This window comes from Canis aureus, chromosome 25, assembly GCF_053574225.1.
Source record: "Canis aureus isolate CA01 chromosome 25, VMU_Caureus_v.1.0, whole genome shotgun sequence".
Taxonomy (NCBI): domain Eukaryota; kingdom Metazoa; phylum Chordata; class Mammalia; order Carnivora; family Canidae; genus Canis; species Canis aureus.
In genome coordinates this window covers 33000709-33025928 of record NC_135635.1, presented here as the reverse complement: position 1 = coordinate 33025928, position 25220 = coordinate 33000709, and the positions used below count along the sequence as shown (strand labels likewise).

The 25220-nt window shown below is 40.3% G+C and overlaps 1 long non-coding RNA gene across 1 annotated transcript; it reads right to left on the bottom strand.

Moving 5' to 3' along the window:
• Positions 1-21064: 21064 nt before the first annotated feature.
• LOC144297188 (uncharacterized) lies at positions 21065-24939 on the bottom strand. The gene is made up of 4 exons (XR_013364268.1): positions 24174-24939; positions 23587-23675; positions 22519-22704; positions 21065-21241 (listed from the first exon to the last, which is right to left on the bottom strand). It is a non-coding gene; the product is annotated as an uncharacterized LOC144297188 (long non-coding RNA).
• Between the last annotated feature and the right edge of the window lie 281 nt (positions 24940-25220).

Here is a 25220-nt window from a genome sequence, read left to right as displayed (position 1 = left end):
CCTATTTGCCCAAGTAACACACATGTGTACCATGGAATGGGAGATAAATCCCAGTAAATTCAAGGCCCTGTCACCTTAGTGAAGTTTCTAAAGATTGAGTGGTCTGGGTCACTAAGGATAGCTCCTCTAAAATAAAGGAAAAGGGGATCCCTGGGTGGCGCAGCGGTTTGGCGCCTGCCTTTGGCCCAGGGCGCGATCCTGGAGACCTGGGATCGAATCCCACGTCGGGCTCCCGGTGCATGGAGCCTGCTTCTCCCTCTGCCTGTGTCTCTGCCTCTCTCTCTCTCTCTGTGACTATCATGAATAAATAAATAAAATATTAAAAAAATAATAATAAAATAAAATAAAATAAAGGAAAAGTTGCTGAACACTGCACTTCCCACCAAGAGAAAGAAGGCACTTTTGGGCTCTCTCTCTCTCTCTCTCTTTGGGGGGGCGAGGAGGCAGAGGGAGAAGGAGAGAGAGAATCTTTTTTCTCTCTTTGGAGAGAGAGAATCTTAAGCAGGTTCCATGCCCATTGCAGAACGCAACATGCGGCTTTATCTCACGACTCTGAGATCATGATCTGAGCTGAAATCAAGAGTCAGTTGCTTAACCAACTGAGCTACTCCGGCAACCAACTGAGCTACCCAGGCACCCGTGGGTTCTCTCCTGACTTGAAGGATAATAATAATAAATACATATTTGAGTGCACTGCCAGTCTGAAGGGGCCCACAAGCAACAAAAAGCTCTGCAACAGGTGTCAGATGCGATGAAGAAGCTGTTGTGTCACTTGGGCCTTATGACCTAGTGGATTCAATGATATTTGGAGCCATTAGAAAGTGGCAATATAGAAGTACAGTGTAGCAATCTAAAGTGGTGGAGTAAAGCTATGTTTTCTTCTGCAGATAACACATCTTTGGAGAAACATGCCCTGGAGTTCTACTGAGCCTTGGTAGAGATTAAATGCCTGATCATCAACCTTCTAGTGACCAAGGGAACTGAGCAGCCCATAATATAACATAATATAAATGCTGTGTTGAGCAAACACAAGAGTGATCATAGCATATATAATATCAGTCTCTGATGGATATGAAGGAGAAAGCTAGTTGCTTAAACAAGTGGTGGCAAATTTCCAAGGAACCTATTCCTGCTTTATTGCCTATATCTTTTTGTTATTGTTGTTATTGCCTATATCTTGACATCATCTTTCCTCTGAACAGGTCTGTGTCCAAATTTCCTCTTCTTGGATACCAGTCATATTGATTTGGGTGCACCCTAATAACTTCATTTTAACTTAACTTCCCTCTTTAAAGACCTGTCTCCAAATACAGTCATTGTCTGAGGTACTGGAGGTTAGGACTTTAACATGTGAACTTGCAGAGTGGGGCACAATTCAGCCCATAACAGCTGGCTATAATTTTATCTGTGTACTCCTATTTATTTGGGTCGACAATGACATACTATTATGAAAATGTATGAGCATAAACAAACAGAAATAAAAATACACCATGTAAATTTGTAAACTATCCCTGACAAACAGTTGAAGTAGCTGAAGGTTGATAAAAAGGAGTACATGTCTTCAAATACGTGGTTTAGTTTACAAGTTATGACCATTTTGTCATTTTACCAGGTATTTTCTCAAAACATGTCTTTAACTTGTTTAATAGGTTCTTCCATTATGATAAAATACTCACCGGTGACAATAGGTAAAAGTAAGAATCCCTGAAGGATGACTACTGTGAAATAAAATAAAATAGTCTAGGCCTTTTTAAGCCAAGAATATCCCTGATACTAACTAAGGAAGGCTATTGTATTTGATTATAATCTTGTATCACATTTCTTTCCCTTAGAACTTTGTAACCTTGATGTCTTCAGGAATTAAATATTGGTATAAGTCCAATCTTTTCTTTTCTCTCCCCTTGAGGAACTTTTTTTAGGGGAAGCTGGTTGCTCAAAGAATTATTCTTTTTGTCATGACTTATTGTTGATCATTCTATATTCAGTTTTTCTTGTATAATGTGAAATTTTGATCTACTAATTCAGATATTCCTTTATATCAGCAAAGTTTTCTTCTTTTATATCTCTGAATCCTTTCTATAAAGATATTTCAATATAAATATTCCATTTGGGGAGGGGCTTCTAACTACTAAAGGAATAGCAATTATCCTAGTATTGGATCATCTTTGTCCTCTATCACTATCCTTTTCTTTCCAGTGGCTTTCATCTTTGTCTCTTTTCTCAGCCATTATTTAAGTATTAGTCAGGTCTTAGTTTATTTAAACCTCATAACACACCTGTGGGTTAACTGCTATCTTTATTTCCATTGTTTTAGCCAGGAGACCCAACGGGAAATATACTCCAGCTGAGTGCTTTAAGGACTACGTCATAAAAGGATTATTTATAAAGGTGCGAGCAGAATGGAGGGTAACCACAGGGAACAGTAAAGTGGTCTCAGTTTCATAACACTTAGACACTGTTAACATCCTTAGCCCTGAAGGATACTGGGAGGAAGGGATCACTATTTCCCCAAGATAAAGTGAGCTGTTTGGATAAGGGCCTTTTGCCAGGAGACATGACCTTCAGTTAAGGGACAGAGCCCTGTGACTTCACAGGAAAGGAGCTGGTGGATGGGACGGGGGGGTGGGGTGGCAGGGGCAGGGAGTATATACTCCAGCTCTACTCTATTCTCTCCCTTTGATTCCCTCTGAATGCCTCCTATTGCCCGATCCAATTAGAGTTAAAGTCAAGGAAGCTTGTTGATACAGTCCATATAGATCAGCCTCTTCCTGCCAGAATACAAAGCAGAGTAGAAAAGGTGAATAATAGATCTAGAGGGGCAAAATCAAGATATTTAGCATATCCATTGTACACTCTAGTACTATTATACCATTCTGACTCCAGCAGTATAGGCTTAGAAAGACAGGCAGATAGCCAAATATTTTAGGGGGGGATTGAAAAAACTATATATATCCAGACCTTTTTCAAAAAGAAAATGAAAGCTTTCTTTATAACCACATATCACATTACTTTTGAAAACCACTGTGAATTAGAAGCTTCTCTGATTATTACAGTGCTTAATAGCATCCAGAAGATGGCAGCATTGGTAAAGTGTATCACCACACAAAGCTTTAAACCTTTTTTAGTTATCATTGACAGATAACAAACTTCCTAAATAAAAAGAAAGAAAAAAATGTAAAGCATGGCTGGTCATAAATAACAAAATATAAAAGTACTAGATTACTGTCAACTAAATGTATGGTTCTTTGAAGGTTGTTATTCAGCACACCTGTCCCAGTACTTTCCTGATAAAATCCTCAAATCCAAAAGAGACACATATCTATAAACATACACAGTATCACATAGTATCTTTATAAGATTTATACAAATTGGGGGATCCCTGGGCGGCGCAGCGGTTTAGCGCCTGCCTTTGGCCCAGGGCGCGATCCTGGAGACCCGGGATCGAGTCCCACGTCGGGCTCCCGGTGCATGGAGCCTGCTTCTCCCTCTGCCTGTGTCTCTGCCTCTCTCTCTCTCTCTCTCTCTCATAAATAAATAAAAATTAAAAATTAAAAAAAAAGATTTGTACAAATTGTTAAGTTTTAAAAGCTTGGGTCATAGATACAAGACATAATCCATAAACTGTATGCAAAAGCAAGCTTAATGACTTCACAAGGTATATACAAAGTATCATATTTCATATTTCAGTGGCAAATTATTTTTTTTAAGATTTTATTTATTTATTCATGAGAGACACAGACACAGGCAGAGACACAAGCAGAGGGAGAAGCAGTCTCCCTGCAGGGAGCCCAATGCGGGACTCAATCCCAGACCCCGGGACCACACCTGAGCCAAAGGCAGATGCTCAACCACTGAGCCACCAGGTGCCCCATCAGTGGCAAATTAAAATCTAGATACCATAGACACCACATTAGCTATGAGAAAAAATTAATCTGCCTGTAAATGTCATTTCTAAATTGCTTTAATCCTACCCTACATTGAAACTTGTAAAGTTCTGAAGATACACATAGATATCATCAACATTTTGGGCCAGGTACTTATTAGCCAGGTGCAGAGGACAAAATATTAAAAATAATCTTGCCTTTTAAACTCTCAGTCTGATATGGAGATAGGCAAACCCGATGAATCAGAATACAACTGGATCTTGCTCTAGTAAAACCAGGTGCTATGTAACTGCAATGGCCAGCTCACCTAACTCCATCCTGGGAGTCATGGAAGACTTCACCAAAGAAAGAGGGCCTGAATAGAGACTTTGAGAAATGAGCAGGGGTTTGCCAGAAGTATCACAAGGAGTAATTTACTCCATGCAGAAAGAATATCAAGTAGAAAGGAAGGTCAGAGATCAGATCCAAAACAACATGCTCTATCTCAGTGTTTAACCACTGAGGCAATTCTATCTCCCAGGAGATATTAGGCAATGTCTGGACATATTTTTGGTTGTCAAAGCTGGGCAGGTGCTACCAGTATCTAGTGGGTAAAGGTCAGGTATGCAGGTAACATCCTACAATGCACAGGACAGCCTTCCACAACAAATAAATCGTCCGACCCAGAATCCTGCTGAGAAACTACCCTAGGCTAATTGCATCTCTTCTTCGGAGGGCTAGGTTGCAGGGAGGGATAGGAAAGAGGCAAGAGATGAAACCAGAATGATAAAGAGGGCGTAAAATTACAAAAGTCTCATTGGGGAAAAAAATAAATTTTATCCTAAATGTGAGAGAAAGCCAAACACGATCCGTTTTGCATAACAGAAAAAAAAAAATTGCAGGCTATGGGGGGAGAATAGATTAGAGATGGCTAGGTAGAGAAACAACAAAGCAAATGGAATTTTAACAATTTCGCTTCTACTTATCCATGGGAATATCTTCAGAATGAAAATAGTAGAAGATTGATAAAAGGAAATTGAAACTCAAGATTGATGGCAAGATTGTGAGAGAGCAAGTAGCTGCTCTAAATGATTTCAGGATTTCTGACCAGACAAATTGAACTGCCACATCTGCACCTCATTTCCTGAATCCTCCCTCCCACTGGCCAGCACTGCAGCTCCTTGTCTCCTCTTGCCAGGCCTGGTGGCCTTCTCTTGGCTTCATATTTGGGCTTCCTTTTCTTTATGTATACAATTAGACTGGCAACCCAGATCTAACTTGTTCTTCCAGTTCTAACTTAGAAACCCTGCACTTAGCCCTTTGTGACACTAATCAAGTTTAGAGATACTCCACCCTTTAGCCTCAAGCACAGTGAGAATGACTCAGAAGGGTGGTGCAGAGAGGGAAGGAGAAGGTTTGACAAATTAGCGCCTAAGTGATAAGAGAATTTGAGGATGAAATTAGTAAAATGATTTTGTCAGTTCAGGATCAAAATAAGAGCCAAAATCCTTGCGATTTCTTACAGTATCCCACTTTACCTACCCTACCCTTGCCTTTCACCTCTGCTTCTACTATCCTGCCCCTCAGTCACTCAAATCCAGCCCCACTGGCTTCCAGCCTCAAAGAGTTTGCAAGGGCTGTTCCGTCTAGAATAGAATTCCCTATGGAGTTTTAACAAAATGTCCAGACCTGAGCTTTAGATTTTTTTTTCTTAAGTGCAGATATATTTTTCCTTCTGAGTTTGGCTCCCCTACCTTTTTTCCTTCTCTTTCACCTATATCAGCACCTCTACTCTACTCCACCTCCACCATAGCCCATGTCAACAACCTAGACAATATCTGCCCTGTCTTCTCTGTGCTTATGTAGAGTATTTACATTAAACAAGAAAATACTAAGCAAAATAGAAACATAAGGATAACATCTAAGCCTTACTCTTCTCCTGCCCTGGGATCTCCTTTGGATACTCCCCACTAGCTGGACCCAATGGGAAGCCAAAGAGAAGGAAGCTCATTGATACAGTTCATATAGGTAAGCTTCTGTTTCTTGAGGTACATAAAAGGTTAAAGAAGGGGACCTTGGATCTAGAGGGGCAAAATAAAGATATTCACCAAAATCTTTTTTCAGATCACTATACCTGTACTCCCCACACCACTTAAGAAATAAAGCATTACAGATACCTTTGAAGCTCTCAACAGACGCCACTCAGATCTCATTTCCCTTTCTCATTTTCCTTCCTCCCTCTCCAAAGGCAGCTACAGTTCTTCCTTTACTTACAATGAGGTTACATCCCTATAAACCCATCATAGTTGAAAATATCGTAAGTTGAAAATGCATTTAGTACACCTGACCTACCAAATATCATAGCTTAGCCTAGCCTACCTTAAATGTGCTCAGAACACTTAAACAATACCCTATAGTTGGACAAAATCATCTAACAGAAAGCCCATTTTACAACAAAGTGCTGAATATCTCATGTAATTTATTGAATACTATACTGGAAGTGAAAAGCTGGATGCTTATAAGTGGTACTTGTCATTTACCCTTGTGGTCTTGTGGCTGAACAGAAGCTGCAGCTCACTGCCACTGCCCAGAATCACTACAGGAGTATCATACCACATAGTGCTAGGCAGAGAAAAGGTCATCATTCAACATTTCAAGTACAGTTTCTACTGAAAGCAAAGCACTTTCACACCATCACAAAGTCAAAAACTCAAACCATCACAAGTCAGGATTATCTGTACTACCTTGAAGTATGTGCTTCTCATTCCCCAAAATATTTTCTTATTTCTATTACAAATGCACATATCTAGACATTTACACAATGTTGTTTTTATATGTTCATAAGCTTTATGAAAATGGTTGTATACAAGTCTCTCTGCCACTGCTTTTTTGTTCTCTACTGTATGACTTTGAGAACTAAACACATCACACGTGCAGCTCCGGTTCCTTTATTTTCAGTGGAGTATGTTATCCCTTTGTATAAATTACCATCGTAATAGCCAATTGTTTATTAATTTTCACCGTTATAAAACAGGCTGTAATTAATATAGATACCTCCCTATGCACATATGTTAAGAGTCTCTGACTTGGAACCAGACATAAGTATTATATCTTAGCCTGAGTCCTTTAGAAAACAGAAGGATTAAGATACTGCTACTTTATTTTGAAAGTACAAACCTTCACCAGGGAGAAAAGGAAAAAGGGAAATAAAGCAAGGAAAGATATGAAGCAATATAATGTAATTCATTACCATGCTCACTCCTGCTATCACAAGAAGCCACGAAAAGATAGTGGATCACGTGGCAGATGAGTTCACACAGCATATGAATCCCTTTTCTGAACATTTGAAAGAGAAAGTGCATCATAGCATAATCTACAAAACAAAAAAGGGAGAGAGCATTTCTCTGACCAGCTTTCTCCTTCTTCTTCCCATAGGTCAAGTTTCACCTCGCAAGGAGCTGCCTGCCTTTCCTACCCAGGCATTTCAGAGTTGCATCATCCAGCTTGTTGGCAGACCCTCAGAAAGCCAAATGCTATCACCTGTGTATGGTATTGCATCCACATCTGGAAATTGAGACAATTCATTGTGAATAGGGTTTGGCATAAGCAGTATGAGAGCTATGAAAGTCTGGACTTTCAACTCTGACTCCAGCCATCTTGTGTGTGATGTGTTTAGTTCTCAAAGTCATACAGTAGAGCACAAAAAGCAGTGGCAGAGAAACTTGTATACAACCATTTTTATAAAGCTTATGAACATATAAAAACAACATTGTGTAAATGTCTAGATATGTGCATTTGTTTTTGTTTTTTTAAGATTGTATTTATTTATTCATGAGAGACAGAGAGAGAGAGGCAGAGACACAGGCAGAGGCAGAAGCAGGCTCCACACAGGGAGCCTGACGTGGGACTCGAACCCGGGTCTCCAGGATCGCGCCCTGGGCTGAAGGCAGCACTAAACCGCTGAGCCACCTGGGTTGACCTAGATATGTGTATTTGTAATAGAAATAATAAAATATTTTTGGGAATGGGAAGCACATACTTCAGGGATGTGGTCACAAGAACCTGAGGAACTGCACAAGGTTTGTGCCCAACATAGAATGCACATTTTTAGCTGTATCTGGTATAACAAAATTGTTCTCCAAAGAGTCTGTACCAATTTATACTGCCACCAGCAGTCTGTAAGAATTGTAGTTGTTCTAACCCTTGTCAACGCTTAGTATTATCAAGCTTCAGAAATTTATCTAATCTGATGGAGATGCAATGGTATTTAATATTGTTCTGATCTGCAATTAATTTATTCACAATGAGACTGAGTATCTTTTCATTCAGTGAATTATCTGCTCAAATCTTTTTCCAGGGCAGCCTAGGTGGCTCAGCGGTTTAGTGCCGCCTTCGGCCCAGGGTGCGGTCCTAGGGACCCAGGATCGAGTCCCCACATCAGGCTCACTGCACGGAATGGAGCCTGCTTCTCCCTCTGCCTATGTCAGTGCTTCTGTCTCTCTCTACGTCTCTCGTGAATAAATAAATAAAATCTTTAAAAAAAAAATCTTTTTCCATTTTTTCTTTCAGGTTGTCTTTTACATACTGATCTGTAGAAGCTCTTTAAATCTTCTGAGTAAGAATTCTTTTTCATATTAAGACTTTTTGTCCCAGTCTATATATTACATTTTTATGTGGTATCTTTTGATGAAGAAAAGTTTCCATGTTAATATAGTCAGATATACCAATCCTTTCCTTTACTTTAGGATTTTTTTAGGAATTGCTACTGAAATTTATCAATTATCTCTTTTAAACCTATTGATATCAATAGATATCATTTCTTAAAATTGATCAATATACAGTTGACCCTTGAACAACATGAGTTGGAACTCTATGGGTCCACTTACTTATGGAATTTTTTTATAAATGCAATATTGTACTGTAAATGTATTTTCTCTTTCTTATGATTTTCTTAAAAACTTTTTTCTCTAGCTTACCATGTTGTAATACATAATGTATAATACACGTAACACATTAAGTATGTGTTAATTGACTGTTATAAGTAAGGCTTCTGGTCAACAGTAGGCTCTTAGTAGTTAAGTGTGGGGGACTCTAAAACACAAGTTTTCAACTGCACAGGGGGTTGGTACCTCTAACTCCTGCATTGTTCAAGGGTCAACTATAACTGTACTGAGCTTTCCTGATATATCAGTTTTCCTGATATGAGCTATCTTTTCATTCCTACAATAAATTGTGAGTATTCTTTATTACTGACAGAATATACTGTTATATTCTATTAAAAATTTATTTTGTACAATTTTTATATCCATATGCATAAGAAATAAATTCCCTAATTTTGTTTTTTGTATTATCATTATTAGATATTGATATTAAAATCACCTGGATTTATAGAATAATTCAAGAGATTACCAACTTTTCCATGTCTGCCTAATGCCAAAGGCCTTAAGTATAATTATATAAACCTGTCTTACTAGAATTCTCCCTTTTCTGTAAATTTACTTCATATCCCTTCAAATTCCTCAGCTCCAAAAAATATTCTGCCTAGAACACACTTTAAAAACATTCCTTTTTTAGAGCTCTTGCAAAATACAATCTAGTTAAAATATACTCTAGTAAAAAGATATCTCTTCAAAAGTAATCTAAGCAGTGGTGTGGGACTATATGTTTAACTGGGCCTCAAAACCAAAAATTATTTTATATATATATATATATTTATTTATTCATGAGAGACACAGAAAGAGGCAGAGACACAGGCAGAGGGAGAAGCAGACTTCCTGCAAGGAGCCTGATGTAGGACTCGATCCCAGACCCCAGGATCACACCCTGAGCTGAAGGCAGACATTCAACCGCTGAGCCACTCAGGCGTCCCAAAACCAAAAATTCTAAAAACATGATTGTAGCTCTTGCTAATAAGGCACTATGACAAATTTCAAGCTACCAAAGTGACATCACTGAACATGGAATTAGAAAGAAATGCACACAGTTAGCTCTTGGCAGCCAGTGAGAACCACTAAATTAAGGTGCTTTTCTTCACACCTGCTAGAGAACTATGCCAGACTGTGGAGGAATTAAAACATTAAACAAAGAAAGTTGGACTTTACCTTGTAGATAACAGGGAGACCAGTACCACCCTTTGGCCCCAGCAAGTAGAGCTCCTTTCCTGGGTCCTAAGCCTCAGAGTCACCCTCCCCACTCTCCACACTTTAGAGTATCTTTTCAAAATATTCCAAGTCTCTCTTTATTCAGTGCCTAGGATCAACTAAGCCTGCAGGGCCCCCATGGCCATTCTTTCACAGCACTGTCTAACACCTATTTCCCTCCTCTGCCCCTTCCCTAAATTGACTTGCCCAGACATCTAAAGGAGTTCCAGGACTCTTGTTTATAGAATTATAGAGGGGGCTCCATCACTGTGCCCGTAGCCAGCTCAGTCCCAAAAAGATGTCTGTTGAGAGCAGTATTATTTTGCGAGATCCCACAAAATTGAACTACCCAAGCAGGATGGACATGCTGATTTTAGGTAACTCAGAATTGTTTATAAGGACAGGGACTCCTGCATTAAAAAAAAATTCTTGCTTTTCACAGTTAAGCCTGGTATCAAGCCATTGGGTTAGTGCTCGAATGGTGTAAAAGAGAGGAAGGAAAATGATTTAAATAAAATATAGGGCTTAAGGCTCTAACTAATAACTGAGCGTTAGGGTGGGATGGGGGAAGGAACACTGCTTTAAACCTTCTACCTAGAAGTAACATAAGAAGCCCACACAGCAAACAAACCTCTAATGGAGCCAATGTAGAAAAAGAAAAGCAGAGGAGTAAGGTTCAACCTTAAAGTTTAAATACACTGGGAAATGGAAGAAAAAGAGAAATTGGGAAAGAATAAAGAATAGAGAGTCAAAAGGTTAAGACTCTTAAGGATATGGGGGCACCTGGGTGTCCCAGTGATTGAGCGTCTGCCTTTGACTCCGGTTGTGATCCCGGGGTCCTGGGATGGAGTTCCGCATCAGGCATCCTGTAGGTATCCTGCTTCTCCCTCTGCCTAGGTCTCTGCCTCTCTTTGTGTCGTTCATGAATAAATAAATAAAATCTTTATTTAAAAAAAAAAAGACTGTTAAGGCTGTAGAGCAATCTTAAGTACTATTTCTTTTGGTTTTTGTTTTGGGTTTTTTTTTAAAGATTTTATTTATTTGACAAAGAGAGAGAAAGAGAGCACAAGTAGGGATGCAGCAGAGGAGAGAGAGGAGAGGGAGAAGAGCAGGAGAGGGAGAAGCAGGCTCTCCATCGAGCAGGAAGCCCAATGCAGAGCTCGATCCCAGGACCCCAGGATCATGACCTGAGCTAAAGGCAGAAGTTTAGCTGACTAAGCCACCCAGGCACTTCACTCTTTTGTTTTATTTTGTGTTAACTAAGTCATGCTCATGGTAAAAAAATAATTATTATTATTATTATGAATATACATAAGTTTATAAAAGATAAAATGATGAAAAACCTTTTCTAGGAACATTGCTTATAAAAACAAAACACTGGAAACATGGAAAAAATAAATTGTGGTTACAATACAAAACTATACAGCAACGAACATATGAGTCTATGCAATAAAATACATCTTTTCTTACAAATAGAATGTCGAGTGGAAAATACCAGATACAAAGAATAAAATTCACATAGAGCTCCCAAATAGCAAATTAATCTATACTTTTAACATTCAGAATAGTTCAAATGCTATTCAGCAGTAAAAAGTCACGAAGCCCTGACACATGCTGTGTCATGAATGAACCTTGCAGACATGATGTTCCGTAAAAGAAGCCAGACACAAAGGGCTCATATTGTACAATTCCATTTATATGAAATATCCAAACTAAGCAAATTCATAGAGAGGAAAAGTAGATCAGTAGTTACCAAAGGCTGGGGAAAGACAGGGGAGGTAGAGAGTGACTGCCAATGGGTATGGGGGTAATTCTAGAATGAAGAAAATGTTCTAAACTTGATTGTAGTGATGATTGCACAACTCTGAAAATATATTAAAACCATGGAGTTATACACTTTATAAACAAGTGACTCGTATTGTATGTGAATTATATCTCAATAAAGCTGTCACATAAAATAAGTGGTAGAGACTGGGAAAAAAAACAGTCAAGATATTTGTTGCCTTTGGGAGGAGGGAGTATGATTGGGAGGAGAACAAGAAGAGCTTGTAATGTCATTGTTGCTGTCGTATTTTGTGGCTTGGGGTGGTCAAAGAAGTGTGTTCCCATGGTGAAAATTCATAAAATCGTTGTTCTGTAATACTTAAAATGTTTGTACTTTTGTGAATATAAATAATACTTTACGGAAGTTTATTTTTTTAAGTAAAACAGAACACCAACTTTCCAGGCCACCCTGACCTCTAGTCTTAATCCCTAGAGGAAACAGTATTAACTATATATCTCCATTTCTGTTCACAGGGTATTCTAGACAGTGTCATGCCAAATTCCATTTCTGTTCAGTTGAAGTTAATCATGTTAATCATCTTGTAGTACAGATAAAGAAAAATGAAAGAAAAAAAAATAACCCCCAAAATAAGGTTGTAATTCATTCCCTAAAATGTAATTAGGGGTGCATCTCTGGGCAGAATACTTTCCCTTCTTTTTTTTTTTTTTTTTTTGCTCAAGAGACAAACCTCTTATCCCTGGTCTAACAGAGAGGAGAAGAGAAATGCAGTAACCACGTATAAATGAACGATAACATTAGAGACTGAATTCACAACTAAGAAAAAGGAGATGTTGCATGAAACTAACTAGTTCACACCAAAGGACAGAAAGTGGAGTATCCTCTGTTTTATAAACATTTGCCAATATGGGACCCTCCATATAACCTAGTCTTCTACATAACACAGACAACTTAAGCGGTAAGAAGAATAACTCTATCCTCATGGGATGGTTCCTGGCTTTTGATAAACACTGGTGACACTGCTACAAACAGCAGGAAAAGGAAAGCACCACGTTATAGGGAATAGTTTTGTAAAACAAAGAAGTAGAATGGCAAATATGCACAGAATTTGTAACACAACACTGGAGTTAAAAAAAGAAGAGATTACCGTTTGAGTAAGTGAGTACAGAGATTTTTTTTTGAAAGACAGAGAAATAGTTATTAATTGACTATTTCTAAATACAGAATATATCAACATCGATATAGTCTAATTAATAAAGAATTTCATTGTTCTTCCGTATGTGAAAATTTGTGTTCTTTTTAGGTGGCCATTTGTATGTTTACAGAATTCTATTTTTATGGCCACCAGCAGAGGACCATCTTAGATAACAAATCTCAGAATGAGGCTCCTTTGCAGTGAAGTTCACCTTTGTATTTCTTAAGATGACAGCTGGTGCTTGGTTCCTATGAGGGTCCAATTTAGCATTTTCAGTAGAGGAAGATACATGAACACTTCTGTGCTTCAAAATTACTTTCATGTTTCCTTTACTCTTCTAAGGCTTGTGGAAAGTACGATGGATTTATAAATTTTTATATAATTTTATAAATAAAGTCATAAAACAATGGATCAGCATGGTTCAAAATACTCAGTGACTCAGGATCAAGTGATAGCACCTTGGCTTTAGAAGAAAATTTAAATGTCATGGAGTAGTATTTATTAGACTTTGCCTGCCATCATCTGTTCCCCATTCTCTTGATAGCAACATCTGAATTTTCCTTTGAAGAAACACCTTCTTCCCTACCCCAGGTTCCTTCAGTTCAAGTTGGAGCACTTCACCTCCATTTTGGGTCTGGGAATGGGCATATGACTCAAGTTTGGACAATCACATATCCTATGGTCCTGGCCCTAGTGATTGTTCCAAGGATATGCAGGTTCCATTCCAGGCCAGTAGGAGGCAACTGCAGAATTCCTTATTAAAATCATTGAGGAAAAGATGTATCTTTCCCCTGGAGTTATTAAATCATAAGAGCATAAAAGAGAGTTGTCAAAGGGCCAGCACATGAAGGCCTGATTGAACATAAAACCAGCAGAGAAGAAAGTAAAGAATCCTGATGATCTCATTTTGGCTCTCAGTCCAAATGCACATGAAAACAGTAGTTATAGACTAAATTGTGTATCATCAAAATTCGTATGTTGAAGCCTTAACCATCAATGTGACTGTATTTGGAGATAGAGCCTTTAAAGAGGTAATTAAGGTTAAATGAGGTCATAAGGGTGGGCCAGAATCCAATACAACTGTTCTTTTAAGAAGAGAAAGAGACACCAGGAATGCATGCACACAGACAAAAGGCCAAGTAAGGACACAGAGAGAAGATGACCATCTGCAAGCCAAGAACAGAGAAACCAAACTGATGACACCTTGATCTTGGGCTCCCAGTCTGCAGAACTGTGAGAAATAAATTTGTTTTTTAAGCTGCCCATTCTGTAACATTTTGTTACCACAGCCATAGCTTACTAAGACAAATGCAGTCCCTGGACTTTTCACTTACAAAGTTAATATATCACCTTCTTGATGTAACACAATTTAAGGTGGAGTTTTGATTCTTATAATAGAGACATAGTTGCTGATTTTATCTTTGGACTCCCCATGTATCAAACAAGCAAAGCTGGATGTTTAGAGACTGGATAGAAAATATGTTCAGGGACCCCACAGAAAATTCACAGGCAGCCGGGGTGGCTCAATGGTTTAGCGCCACCTTCAGCCCAGGGCCTGATCCTGGGGACCAGAGATGGAGTCCCACGTCAGGCTCCCTGCATGGGGCCTGCTTCTCCCTCTGCCTGTGTCTCTGCCTCTCTCTCTGTGTGTGTGTCTCTCATGAATAAAGAAACAAAATCTTAAAAAGAAAAAAAAAAAAGAAAAAGAAAATTCACTATGTTAGAATGTTTACTTTTTTGGTAAGGTCCAACAAGGAAGAGCCAAGCTGTGTTTGAAGCTAGTCTGTTTAAAAACAGAAAAGATTAAAAATACAGCTTTTCCTATGGTTAATAATCCAAGATGTCTGACAGTCTTGGCTTTCCAGGATTAGAATACCCAAATTCTATACTCTAAGCTAAAGCAAATGCTAATGAAGCCAGAATACTCATACCTAGAGACCAATAGCAGTCGCTTCCCATTATTCATTCTTTACTTGACAAAGGCAACAATTGTTCTCATTCTAAAGAGGCAGTCACTGGAATGTTGCCAGAAATGAAAGGGTTAACTAGCTCTGTCTCCCCCACCTCAGGGCCCTAACAGAGGTCCACAGGCTACAAGCTAATAGGTGGCCAAGCACCAATGTTTGTTTCTAAGAGAGAAGAAAAAAGAACTCTGGTTTTGATCAGAAGCTCAGGGAATACAAATAGAAAAAAAAAAAAAATTTATAAAGGAGTCATATTACCTTAGAAAGCCCAGGCCTGGCAAACAAAAGCCTATGATTACTTAATTCCTAAGGCAATTAATACTCAAGTCCCCTGAACCTTCCCCAAAGGAATCTGACTGGCAAGAAATAAATAAACAAATAAATAAATGGAAGAAACTTCCCTAATGACCACCTCAACTGTGACAACATAAGGTAACTCGAAGAGGAAAGGCTTTTCAGATAACAGAGCTCTTGACAAACAGATTAGCTGACCAAGGAAATTCCACCACTGCTAAGGCGAGAATTTCTGCTAATCCTGTTTTTTTTAGGATATTATATATGCCACAGATCAATAGCCATTATAGATTGTCTCCCTTTTTTTCTCTGAAAATGGAAGATTTGGGGTTTTTTGGTGTTGTTTTGTTTTGGTTTTGAGAGAAAGAGAGAGTGGTGGGGAGAGGCAGCGGAAGAGAGAAAAAATCTTTTTTTTTTTTTTTTTTTTAAGATTTTATTTATTTACTCATGAGAGACACAGAGAGAGAGAGGCAGACGGAGAAGCAGGCTCCATGCAGGGAGCCTGACGTGGGACTTGATCCTGGGTCTCCAGGACTGAAGGCAGCACTAAACCGCTGAGCCACCTGGGCTGCCCGAGAGAGAGAAAATCTTAAGCAGGCTCCATGCCCAGTGAAGAGTCCGACAGGGGTCTCCATCCCAGGACCCTGAGATAATGACCTGAAAACAAGAGTCGGATACTGAATTAACTGAGCAGCCCAGGCGCCCACAAAATGATGGCTTTTAATTATGAGACTCCTTTTTTCCTTTCATAATTGTGCAACAGATGTGTCAAATATACTATTTTGCTAGATCCCAAAATCACAAGAGACCTCTAAGTCCAAACAAGAAGGAATTTGTGACATCTAGATACCATGAACTTTGAACTGAATAGGTTACTAACTGACTATCTGAGTCATTGGCCTTTGGAGAGGGCTCTATTCCTGTGAACGGCTGCATTATGTTAGATGGACGAACTAGGGTCATCAGGATGCTGAGCAGCCACGGGATTGACTGTTGTGAGCATCAGGTTCTTATTCGCCGGTCTAGGATGTATTCCCCCAGCCCCACTGCGCTTCAGATGAGGCTGCCTCCACTTCCAGTCCTAGCTCACAGCAGGTGTGGGACCCTAAGGTTGACCATGCATATATATCCAACTTCCTAGTCACAGTCGGTTCAAATTCGAGATATGTCTGGATTAGAATCCTCTACCCATATGGAAAATGAAGTCCTTCTTCTGCTGTGTTTGTTGAAGCTGTTAGAATATCTAAGTCTAGAGCTGAGCGGCAAGGGGCCAGGACATGGAAATAACCTACTTCAGAATGCAGCCCCAAAAAGGAAAGCAGAGTCAAGAACTGGAAAGAGAACTTGAGTCCCACTGAAATCATCTCAGCTCAAAACCCCAGCTGTGCTTGAGACAATCCTATTCCTGGACTTTTCAACTATGTTTACCAAAGTATTCTCTTCGTGGGATCCCTGGGTGGCGCAGCGGTTTGGCGCCTGCCTTTGGCCCAGGGCGCGATCCTGGAGACCCGGGATCGAATCCCACATCGGGCTCCCTGCATGGAGCCTGCTTCTCCCTCTGCCTGTGTCTCTGCCTCTCTCTCTCTCTCTCTCTCTCTGTGACTATCATAAATTTAAAAAATAAAATAAATTTTAAAAAAAGTATTCTCTTCGCAAGTCAGTTTGAGGCATTTCCGATACTTACCACTAAAAAGGATTCTGATTCATACAGTCACTTAGGTAAAGCTCCCACCCAAGGGAGAATACTTTGTTTTTATCACATTCTTGCCAGTGCAGCTAACATGAGATGGGTTTGATTTTGTTTCTCAGATGAAAAGATGGATTAAGAAAAAAAAAAAGATAAAACTAGCATAATCTCATGTTTGCTTCTCACTGCCTAGTGCATCTTGGACCCTACAAAAAGTGCTAACAATATTGAAGCCCTCAGAACTGATTTAAAATAAAATGTTAAAAAAAAATAAAATAAAATAAAATAAAATGTTGCTTGAATGCATTTATCAAGATTGTGTACCACAACCTAAGTGGGGTGAGACTGTAATATTGGAGGGATGAGTCCATAGTCTGGTACAAAAAATACATTTTTCTATGTCCAGACACGAGGAAGGTGACATAGTTATGCTTTTTCAAAATCTGGTGCAATTCGTTGTGAAGACAATATTTTATAAGGATGTGAGAAACTGCTGCCACTTGCTTGTCTATTTCCCCTGTCAGAATAATCTGTTTATAACTCAGAGTTTATTTGATACAGTCGGGACAGTGGTGGAGGCTAGAGGGAAAGCTCTGAAGATATGATTTGTGGATCCAGTCTTCTTAAAAATCTAATTAGAGAAATCAATGTGATGACATGTGAAGAGGGAAAAAAAAACAGTTTGCACAACCTTAACATCCTTCTCCTCCCATCCCACCTTAAGGCCACCTCCATGCCTGCACTTCCTCCAGTTCGGTTATAGAGACCAATAAAAATCTGTTTTTCTCTTAAGCTGCTTTGATTTGTATTTCTCTGGTTTGCAACCAGAGAATCTTAACTATTAATAAAAATGGCTTTCCATTACTCCTGGGATGAATTCCAGAATCCTTGACTGGCCACAGAATTTTCTTCTGCAGTCTTGCTTCAGGTCCCTCTCTCTTACCTGACTCCACTGCTCAGGCATCTTGTAGCTCTTTGAATACCTGCAACTCTTTCCTATTTCCAGGCCAATACATGCCATTCCTTATTCCAAAAATGAAAATTGTACTTATCCTTTGGATTTCAACTTGAACATCACATTGGAGAAAATGCTTCCCGATCTCCCAATCCTAACAATCTCTCTCTTCTATGTTGATCTTAGTATCTTGTCATTGGGGAAAGGGAGGTGTTTTGTTTTGGTTTCTGCCTTCAAAGCATTCATTCCATTTGTAACATATATTTGATTGCTTACTTTTTCATCATCTGTCTCCCTCCCTAGACTATAATCTCCTCTCCATATCAGTTTTTCATCACTATGTTCTCTGAACCAAGCACAGGCACATAAGGGGCTCAGTAGACATTTATCATATGACTACCATACTCTTCCAGGGAGTACACTTGCTGCTTCCTTTTCCACATCTCTTACTGTATCACCCAGAGTTCAACCAAAAAAGTAAAGCCACACAAGGCATATACTGCATATATACGAATATATATATGTGGGGGGGATATCTACGTATGTATGTATATGACACATGTACACACACAACACGGATCTCCTATAATTGTGAGATCAAGTGAACATTCTCTGTAAGGGTGTGGGCTTTTGTCTGATGTGGGTGTGTGACAACTGCAGGTCAAGTTGGAAAGAGAAGATGGATACCAAGTGGGGGAGAACAAGGACAAGCTGGAACCCACAAGCACAAACTAGAAGCCTCGTCAGTTCTCACTGCCTCCAGTCTTGGTGATGCGGGTGTCCTGCGGGAGCAGATGACACTCTTCATTACAGAATTAAACACACAGTGGTCCAGGAGTCCAAGAAGCTTAGGGAGGCTTCAGAGGAAGGTGGAACAGGTGCAGGTCTGGCAGCTGTCCCACACCAAGGAGAGAGCCAACAGCCATGAGACAACTTAGGAGAGCTACAAAAGCACTGGTCACTGCCTTCTGAAATTAAAAAAAAAAAAAAAAATGACTGCTCTTTCCCTCCCATCATCAAAGTCTTCCACATTAATATCACTTGTGGCCCACCTGTAAAGTGAAACGTACAAGGAATGAAAGTCTGAGAAATACAGCCAATTTGGCAACATTACAAAGCTACCGCACTCACTTGCTCCAAAGTGCCTTCTGCCTGAAACAGTTCATTAACAACCTTCTAAAATTAGCTCCAGTGACTTTTCCACAGTTCTCATTGTCCTCAGCTTCTACCATATTTGACACTTGGGACCATCCTTTCCTCTGTGAAATCACCTTTCCCACTTTCTTTAATCAAACTATACTCTTCTGGCTTCTCTCTCTCTCCCTGCATCATATGGGATATGGCTCCTTTTTCTCTTCCCATCCCTAAATATCGATATTCACCACTATTCTGTATTTCCCTCTACTTCCCCCACATTTTCATTTGCCTCATCAGTTTTATGGTTCTAAGTAATAGTCTCTCCCTGCCTTCAGGGACATCCCCTTGGATATAATAAATAGGCCTTGGGACGTTGGATTTAGACAGTGCTAGATTTAAATCCCAGTGGTGCAACTTACTGCCACATGACCTTGGGCAAATTAAACTTTCTGAGTTTCAGTGTCTCTGTTAAAAAGACAAGATAAACAGTGTCTAGCAATAATACCAGGGGGCCATGAGGACCCCTCGGAACACAGTATTATCCAATAACTGCTAGATTCCTTGCATTTCTTCCCTTTGCTTCCCCATTCCATCCTCCAAACCCCTACTAGTCATTTTCATGCTAGCTGTTACATTCCTGCTTAAAACTAGAGTGACCACGGATGCCTAGATAGCTCAGCAGTTGGGCGCCTGCCTTCAGATCAGGTCATGATCCCAGGATCCGGGATCGAATCCCGCATCAGGCTTCCTGCGGGGAGCCTGCTTCTCCCTCTGCCTATGTCTCTGCCTCTCTCTCTCAGTCTGTGTCTCTCATGAATAAATAAATAAATCTTTATTAATTAATTAATTAATTAATAAAACTAGAGTGACCAACTCATCCAGGAACTCTCCCTTAGTCCTGGGCAAACCCACAATTCTTCAGTGGTTCCGCTTTGCCTATCATAGTTATAGCACTATGTTAATCAAATCTCCAGGGTGCTATGAAGATTCTTCAGTGGCTTCTGTAAATAAAGGTATTGGAATTCTACAAAACGTCCATTTTTTAGAAGGAGTGCTCTGCCAAAAACCCCAGGCCTAAAGGAGTGAGTTCAAATACCATCCCATGGTATCCAAGACCCTTAGCAATCTAGCACGCATGCCTCTCCAACCTCACTTTCCACTACCCTCCCCCTTTTACTCTCTATTTCATTCACATCACTTTTTATATTCCCCAGTACTGTATTTCTTTTGTTTTAAGATTTTATTTACTTATTTACTTATTTATTTATTTGACAGAGAGAGCACAAGCAGGGGGAGCAGCAGGGAGAGGCAGAGCAAAAAGCAGACACCCTGCTGACAGGGAGCCCGACAAGGAGCTCGATCTCAGAACCCCAGGTCATGACCTGAGCTAAACGCAGGTACTTAACCAACTGAGCCACCCCGGTGCCCCTACAACACTGCATTTCAGATCTCTATGCCTATAATATTCCATTCCCTCTGACCAACATGTTCCTCCCCACCAGGTCACTAGTACAAACATCCTATTTCTTCAATACCCAGCTCTAGCAACACTGCCGTTATCTTCCTCAAGATTGCCTGTGCTGGGCAGCCCCGGTGGCTCAGTGGTTTAATGCCGCCTTTGGCTCAGGGTGTGATCCTGGAGACCGGGGATCGAGTCCCATGTTGGGTTCTCTACATGGAGCCTGCTTCTCCCTCTGCCTGTGTCTCTGCCTCTCCCTCTCTCTCACTCATGAATAAATAAATAAAATCTTAAAAAAAAAAAATTGCCTGTGCTGCCTTCTCAGCTCTTCGTCTGAGATAATCATTCCCTGCATTGAAACACACTACAGTTTGACCCGATCTCTATTATAGACCGGAGAACAAAGAGTTACAATTTTAGGTCTCTTTCTGTCTCTCTTTGTAGACTATGAATTCCTAGAAAGGAACTGTGCCTTCTCTTCAAGGACTCAGGCAAGTTGCCTAGCTTCAGTTTCCCCTTCTTTCAGGTTGAGTGTGATGATTATATTTCATAGCATATGCCAAACAAAACAAAACAAAACCTTTTGCATGATGGAAAAATTCAATAAATTTATTTTTAAGTATATCAGGAACTTCCACTATCTGAACCTAAGCTATTTTTTCAAACTTATTTCTCACTATTAGTCATCATCCAACAGGTAGTCCAGCGAGAAGCTCCCTTTATTGTTTTCTTTACTTCTTCAAGGTCCAATTTGCAGAAAATTACTAAGGGGAAAAGAAGAAGAAGAAGAAGAAAAATCTCAATTTCCTTTTCTGTGATAGCAAAAGCATAAATTTCTTTTGAAATTTATATCCTCTGTGCTTACAGCATAACACTACATATTGTGACCTTTTAAAACAGTGCTGTTCAAAGACTGTAAAGATTTGTTGCACTTTTGCAACTACAGACATATATGTGATACTTAGAAATTTTATTTTAAGCTGAACAAAATAAACCCAAACACTGCGGTCTCCTGAGCCTTAGCACAGCACTTCTTCAGGACCAAGCCAAAATTCCTTGTGAGAAAACAATAGGAAAGAGAGTGTTTTCATAGAAAGGTGAGAAAATTATGGCCATCGCAGGTTAACTAAATCATGGAAAGGCAGGTATTGAGATCGTGGCACAATGAAGACAGGAATTCAGCGTTTTCTCTACTGTTCTCATCCAGGAGAAAAAAAAAGACGAGGCAGCCACTGACAACCTGGCTTACTACTCCTATCTGTGTTCAGGGTTGAATTTATACCAGTGTGGGCACCAGCAGGATTCTGATACTCATAATCCAAGAAAGGGAACAGAGAGCTGGAGCCAGAAACAAGTAGGAAATGGATCAAGAGGCAAGAGACAAAGAGAGAGACAGAGAGAGAGAGAACAGAAGAGTGCTGACTAATTTTTCCCTTTCCTGGCTTTGCCAGTGGCAATATCTAGCTCACTCCCTCTGTGTGCTCTGGCAGAGAGGCAGCACATTCTATCTTGTTAAGCTAGGGCAGCATGTGCTCTTTAATTGCAGAAAACAAGGTGGGGGTGGGAGAGAGAGAGATTCATAAAAGGAATTTTTTCCCCCTTTCTTTTCATAAATGGTAAGAGGAAGGAAATAGAACACATTAGTATGGAGAACCATCATTCTCTCCCAGAGGAGTCAGGAGAGCTAAGATCTAGTCCCATCCAGCCACACAGAACAAATATTTTGAGCTCTTTGGGCTTCCATTTCCTTATCTGAAAGAGCAGGGGACTGTCTGGGTCTAAATTTCTACGGTTTTGTACTAACATACTTTGAGAAAGTAATGATCATTTTCATGGAAATAAGGGAGGAGATAGAAAACTAGTATTTAGTAACACTCATCTTGTGCCAGGTTAGTGGGACTATGGTTTTAAAAGCATAGACCCCAAGCAGCCTAGGTTTGTGTACGTGCTCTGCCACCTACTACTGTGTTACCCAGGGCAAGTTACCTAACCTCTCTGTGCCTTCATGGCCTCGACAGTGAAACAGGAAAATGATACTTACCCAAAGGATAGCTGAGATTATACGTGTGTGTACATATATAAAATCCAGCCTCGGGCACCTGGGTGGCTCAGTGGTTGAGCACCTGCCTTTGCCTCAGGTGGTGATTCCAGGGTCCTGGGATGGAGTCCCACATCAGGCTCCCCACAGGGAGCCTCTTCCTATGTCTCTGCCTCTCTCTCTCTGTGTCTCTCATAAATAAAAAAATAAAATCTTAAAAAAAAAATCCAGGCATATGTATATAGATATAAAAAATCCAGCCACATATAAATATACATGCACACACATACACAAAAAAATCCAGCCATATATATATATACACACACACACACGCACACACACAATATACACACACACACACGCAGAGTAGTATTATATATATAGAACAGTAACTGGCAAAAAGAATTGCTCTATAAATGCTATTATAATGATTATCACAACTCTGTAAAGTGGGCAGGCCTTTTTTGCATATGAAAACCAAAATGGATGAGAAAACCAAAACTTCAAAGCTTTGAGCTTCTCTGACCTCCATGTTTGGTCTGACAGTTCTCAGAGATTAAAACTGTCCACTTGAAATTCCAGGGTATTTAAATCTCTGCATGGACAAGCCTGTCCCTTCCTCTCCTTGCTTTGCCAGTGGCAAAATCTAGCTCGCTCCCACATCAGGAGAAGGAAATTCTTTTGAAGAAAAAATTAGTAGGCCCTTTCCTCCCGATGAGAGAGGAGGGGAACACCATGTGGAAGAAACTCCCAATTCAGAGATCAAAACCCAGGGAAGCCCCACCCCAGGGTAAAATCAAATACTACAGATGAGAAAACACGGACTCTGACAATTTGGATTAGTCCGTTTCTTTTTGGGAGGTGAGGGGCTAAAGTTAAGAAACCATAGAGATTCTATTCCACTCCATAGCTCTCACATTATGGAAAGAGGAACCATAAAATAAATCGGTAGTTACTGAGAGTCCATGAAAGAGAAAGAATACCTGAGGCTTGAAAGAGCTACACGGTCTATAAAAGAATCCAGAAAGTAGCCGACTAAGGCTAGAGGTATGGTGTTTGAATTTAACTTACCTGTTCAACAAGTAGTTACTCCGTGTTACTTTTCTGGCAGGTACTAGTCCAAAAGCTGGTTACACCGTTCTGATTGGACATCCATGACCCTGAGGGATTTTACAAAGTAGTGAGGGAGGAACAAGACAACAAATATAACTGTAGGTATGGCAGTGCTAGAACAGGGAAACCAACAAACAAAACCCAACTGTAACAAAAAGACGATATTGAGAAGATAACAGGGTATAAGGAATCTAAAGATAGATTGATTGATTGATTGATTGATTGATGATAGAGAGAGAGAGGCAGAGACACAGGAGGAGGGAGAAGCAGGCTCCATGCCGGGAGCCCGACGCGGGACTCGATCCCGGGACCCCAGGATGACATCCTGAGCCGAAGGCAGGCGCCAAACCACTGAGCCACCCAGGGATCCCCAAGAATCTACTTTTGACTAAGTGTTCATTCAGGAAGAGCGAAGGGAGGGAGAAACATTTGAAGCACATGAAACAAAAGGTGTGAAAATCCCAAGTAAGAGTTAATCTAACCATGAGAAGGCCAACATGGATTCCTTGACCTCCAATAAAGGTCTCCCCACAATAATTACTTACGATTTCTAAATCTCCTAAGAACACATCCAGATGCTGGATTCACTTTTTCTTTTCTTTTTTTTTTTTTTTTAAACATCTATTTCAAAGGTTACCTTGGCCCCAACCTAAGTCTTTCTCAGAACAGTGAGTCACAAGACAAAGCCAGCCCTTCCCCCTCTCGCATGTAAAAATAGCTTTTCCAGGGCGGCTGTTAGAATTGGCTTTTTTCCATCACGTTTATGCTCTATTGAAACTAAACACTTAAATGAGCAACTTAACTCGGGTTTGTAGTCTAGGAGAAATGACAATAGGTTTGGTTCTGCCTTGAGAGTCAGGGAGGCATTTGAAATGGCTAATTTACAATTAATACCCGTGACCCCACAGAAGCAAGACCCCTGTGATCCCGGTTCAGTAAAACAGCCCTGAACCGTGCACGTGACTGGGACAAAACGCACAGGGCCCCAGGTCCTGAGAGGTCGCTTCTGAGCCCAGCAGCCTGGTACCCGCGCTTCCACAGGTCATTGACACAGGCCCCAAGGCCTCCCGACATCTTGACCTGTTGCTTAATTTGGCCACCAGAGGGAGACCCGGGAGTCGTCGAGCCCCGAAAGGAAACCACACCCAGATGATGGTCACTTATTATCTAAGTGTTTCTTCTCTGACTTTTCGACAGAAGCAAAAGGAAAATGAAAAATGCTTAAGAGACACTTAACTTTTTTTTTAAGGAGATAAAATTCACGGGACATAAAATTAACCGTTTTAAAAGTGTACGAGTTGCTGGCATTTAGCACAACCAACAATGCGGTGCAACCATCCTCTCTCTCTCTAGTGCTAAACTAGGAGATGCTTGCAGGTGATGGGAAGCCCCTGCGACCTCTCTCTCCCTCTCTGGCCCTGAACCTAGGAGATGCTTGCAGGTGATGGGAAGCCCGTGCAACCATTCTCTCTCTCTCTCTCCCCCCCCCCTCTCTCTCTGGCCCTGAACCCAGGAGATGCTTGCAGGTGACGGAAAGCCCATGCAACCATTCTCTCTCTCTCTTTCTGTCTCTACCCCCCCCCCCCCATGGC